This window comes from Astatotilapia calliptera, chromosome 20, assembly GCF_964374335.1.
Source record: "Astatotilapia calliptera chromosome 20, fAstCal68.1, whole genome shotgun sequence".
Classification (NCBI taxonomy): Eukaryota; Metazoa; Chordata; class Actinopteri; order Cichliformes; family Cichlidae; genus Astatotilapia; species Astatotilapia calliptera.
In genome coordinates this window covers 15,291,127-15,295,410 of record NC_137441.1, presented here as the reverse complement: position 1 = coordinate 15,295,410, position 4,284 = coordinate 15,291,127, and the positions used below count along the sequence as shown (strand labels likewise).

General features: G+C 42.3%; 1 pseudogene across 1 annotated transcript; it reads right to left on the bottom strand.

The window, feature by feature from the left end:
* Window positions 1–679: 679 nt before the first annotated feature.
* On the bottom strand, window positions 680–3,281 carry LOC113025506 (E3 SUMO-protein ligase ZBED1-like; annotated as a pseudogene). Its single transcript, XR_013904206.1, has 3 exons — window positions 1,994–3,281; window positions 1,565–1,817; window positions 680–1,402 (listed from the first exon to the last, which is right to left on the bottom strand). The product of XR_013904206.1 is annotated as an E3 SUMO-protein ligase ZBED1-like (transcript).
* Window positions 3,282–4,284: the final 1,003 nt, after the last annotated feature.

The following is a 4,284-nucleotide window of genomic DNA, read 5'->3' as shown; positions in this document are numbered from 1 at the left end:
GCAGTAGTGACACAGAGCGTCCAAAAAAGTCCCTGATCCAGGACTATCCAACTCCCAGGTCAGAAAACAAACAATACGGCCTTCGGCTAATGAAAATAAATAAAAAAAAACAAACAAAAAACATCTCTTACTGCTCTGTTTATTTCTTTAAATGGGTTTGTTTGTTTGATTTCTTCATCAGAGAAAGTTCACAAAGACTTTGAACTACTTAAATCAAAGATTTCAGAGAACCTGATTAGGTCTTTCTTTGTTGTGTTGTGATGTTATCAACCAGTACTGTCCTAGATTGACCGTATTCTTAGTGAATTTAAAGGAAATAAATCTGCTCATATAGGCACCTAAGGCTCACCAATCTGGTTGGGTAGGGAGGACTGCATCAGAAGTCGGGCTTTCACAATAATTGGTGCTGAGACAGTCATTACTAAAAGTTAATTTGTACTCAATACAAAAAATGGCCAAAACATATATGTGCTAAAATACATTTCAAAATATGTTATAAATATATTCTAAAATGTATTTTAGCTAGTGCTGTCAAGAGATTAAAAAAAAATAGAGATTAATTAATTATGATTTTTAATTAATTGATCTAATTAATCTCTTTTTTAATCTCACCTAAAAATAGCTGAGGAAAGCCCTCAACTTATTGTGGCAGACCAAAAGACTGATATAACAAAGAAAGTGACTTTATAAACTCATTTATTGTTTAACAAACGTTAAACAGATGCAACCATTTACATACTGTTGTATTCTTTTGTAAAATAAGTGGAAAAATAAATACAAATAAAATCAAATAAATTAAGTGCTGCAAGTTAGCACATCAGAGTTGCTCTTTTCTGAGCAATACAGCACTGAAATTCCTCTGCTTCAGATAATGAAAAATAAAACTGACATTGCAGTGCTGCAAGTTAGCACATCAAAGTATTCTTCCATCACAAAAAAAAGTGCTGAACATCAAGCAATCTATTCTAGTAGGCTACAAATGACACAGCAGCTATGCTGACCACATGTGTCTCATTTCTTCTTCCTCAGCCAGTCGCTAAGACACACCAGCCTGGTAACATTTTCTGGAAGCAAGGCTGCCCTTTTCTTTTGCACTATGTGGCCTGCAAGGCTAAAGAGTCTCTCACAGGGTACAGAGGTAGCTGGGGAGGCCAGGTACTTTTGTGCTAGGACTGACAGCTTTTCATAGACTCCTGAGTGAGCATACCACCACTGCAGGGGACAGTCATCAATACTGATGCTGGGTTCTGCTCTGTAGCGCTGCAGCTCTCCAGACTCAATTCCATCTTCTGAGTCAGAGTCAGACCCCAGAAGGAGTTCGCTCCTCCTCTTCTTCTGAGCTGGTCCATCATCCTCTTCTGGGCTCTGCTGCCTGGAGCATATTCTCCAGAATGGTCCACACCTGAATGAATGAATGAATGAATGAATGATTGTGATTAAAACTAAGTGCTTTTTTTTTAATTTTATTTAATCTTGTAAAGAACTTTGTGTTCCATATAATAAATAAAAGTTTGATTTGATAATGAATTGGACTCATTAGTCCAGCTTAACCTTATTGTCCTACCTGTTCCCTCTTTTCTCTTGGAAGACATTTCAAATCCTTAAACCGTGGATCCAATGCTGTGGCCACCTCGAACCATATCTCGTTGCCATTAGCTCGTCGTGCTGCCAGATCCTTCTGGAAGGCATTCTTGAACTTCACCACGTAGGCAGGATCATCATCAGTAATGTCCATGACACGGTACAGATGGCGAAAAGCAGGCAGCACTACAGAGCAAGAGACGTAGGCCTCACCACCCAGCAGCTCTGTCACATACCTGCAGAGGTGGAGAGGTTTGCTAAATAAACCTAGCTGGATTCATTTAAATCAAAGTGTAACTGATTTCCAATTTAATTGTCCTTAAAAGTTCCTTGTTATGTTCATTAATTTTGATTTTACACATGTAACAGTAGTTTATATAATTAAAATGGGAAGGTGTTTATTTGAACTTACTTGCATGGTTCAAGCAGGAGCTCCAGCCTCTGCAGTTTCGCCCACTCAGCTTCGGTTGGCAAGACCAACCTGTGGTTCTGTTGGTCCAACGTAGCCTGGACAGCCTCTCGGTTACATAGGAGGCGTGAGACCATTGCGAGAGTCGAGTTCCACCTGGTGGGTACATCCTGTATAAGTTGATCGCTCTTCTTTCCGAGTGCTACTTGTTGTTGGTTAAGTTCTGTGGTACTCGCAGGGCTTTGTTTAAAATGACCAACAATCTTGCGGCACTTTGCCAGTACACCGACAAAACCACTGCTATCGAGACATACCGTGATGGTCCTCTGGAGAATGTGAGCATTGCAGGCGATGTGCTCATATGGAAGTGCTCTCATAGCAGCCAGCATGTTTGCTGCGCTGTCTGTGCCAATGGTGGATATCTTGTTTTCAATACCCCAGTCATTTGCTACCTTGAGGAACTGTTCGGCGCATTTATCAGCAAAGTGCCTGGTTTCTGTTCTCATGACGGTCAGTGCAAATGAGTTGAGGTTCCACTCACTATCAATAAAGTGTCCAGTCACCCCAAAATAGCTGTGGTTGCCAGCTGAGGTCCAGTGATCTCCGGTTATAGCAACACAGTTGGGAGAATCCTCCGCCAAAATCTCAAGTTTGTTTTTCTTTTCGCCGTCGTACATTTTGCTGATTTTGGTCGTTACTGTAGTCCTGCACGGCGGCTTGTATGACGGGTCATTGGACGCAATTTGCAACACCTCTGTCAATCCTTCGTCCTCTACTATATTTATCGGCCTACAGTTCATCGCTATCCACTTGGCAATAACATTAGTCAGCCTGTCGGTCGCAGACTTGCTCATACGAGGGGTATTCTCTAGTTTTGTTTGGCGAAAAGCTTTGCTCTGGCTTGCTATATTGCTAACGTCTTCACTGCTAGCTGTTGCTGCACTCGCGGCTGGGTGCTTTGCGTTGAGGTGATAGGCCAAACTTGAGCTGCTTCGGTGGTAAGCAAACTCCTTCTTACACTCTAGGCAGACCACTTTACCTTTGTCAATGGTGCCGTCGGGGCGTTTATGAAATACAAATTTCCCGTTCATTGGGCCAACAACTCTCAGATGCGCCTCCATATCCACACTGTAAGCTAATCACCACTTCTCACCTTGACCTCACGACGTGACTCCACCCCCAACAAGTCAAGCACAAGGAGCCCAGCACATAAAAACGGATTTTATAACATAGCAACTCTCATACAAAATCAATGACGTCAAGAGATTAAAAATTAGATTAACGAGATTAAAAAACATAACGCGCTAAATAGCATTGTAATTAATTAATCGCAATTAACGCGATAATTTGACACCCCTAATTTTAGCACATATATTTTTTGGCGATTTTTTGTATATTTTGACATATATTTCAAAATACAAATGAAAATTATTTAAAATCATTCAAATATATATATATATATATATATATATATATATATATATATATATATATATATATATATATATATATATATATATATATATATGAAAACCAAACACCCAGCACGACCCTGCGGGCGGTTTATCCTTCAAGCTCGGGTCCTCTACCAGAGGCCTGGGAGCTTGAGGGTCCTGCGCAGTATCTTAGCTGTTCCCAGGACTGCGCTCTTCTGGACAGAGATCTCCGATGTTATTCCCGGGATCTGCTGGAGCCACTCGCCTAGCTTGGGAGTCACCGCACCTAGTGCTCCGATTACCACGGGGACCACTTTTACCTTCACCTTCCACATCCTCTCGAGCTCTTCTCTGAGCCCTTGGTATTTCTCCAGCTTCTCGTGTTCCTTCTTCCTGATATTGCTGTCATTCGGAACCGCTACATCGATCACTACGGCCGTCTTCTTCTGTTTGTCTACCACCACTATGTCCGGTTGGTTAGCCACCACCATTTTGTCCGTCTGTATCTGGAAGTCCCACAGGATCTTAGCTCGGTCATTCTCCACCACCCTTGGAGGCATCTCCCATTTTGACCTCGGGACTTCCAGGTTATACTCGGCACAGATGTTCCTGTACACTATGCCGGCCACTTGGTTATGGCGTTCCATGTATGCCTTGCCTGCTAGCATCTTGCACCCTGCTGTTATGTGCTGGATTGTCTCTGGGGCATCTTTACACAGCCTGCACCTGGGGTCTTGCCTGGTGTGATAGACCCCAGCCTCTATGGATCTTGTACTCAGAGCTTGTTCTTGTGCTGCCATGATTAGTGCCTCTGTGCTGTCTTTCAGTCCAGCTTTGTCCAGCCACTGGTAGGATTTC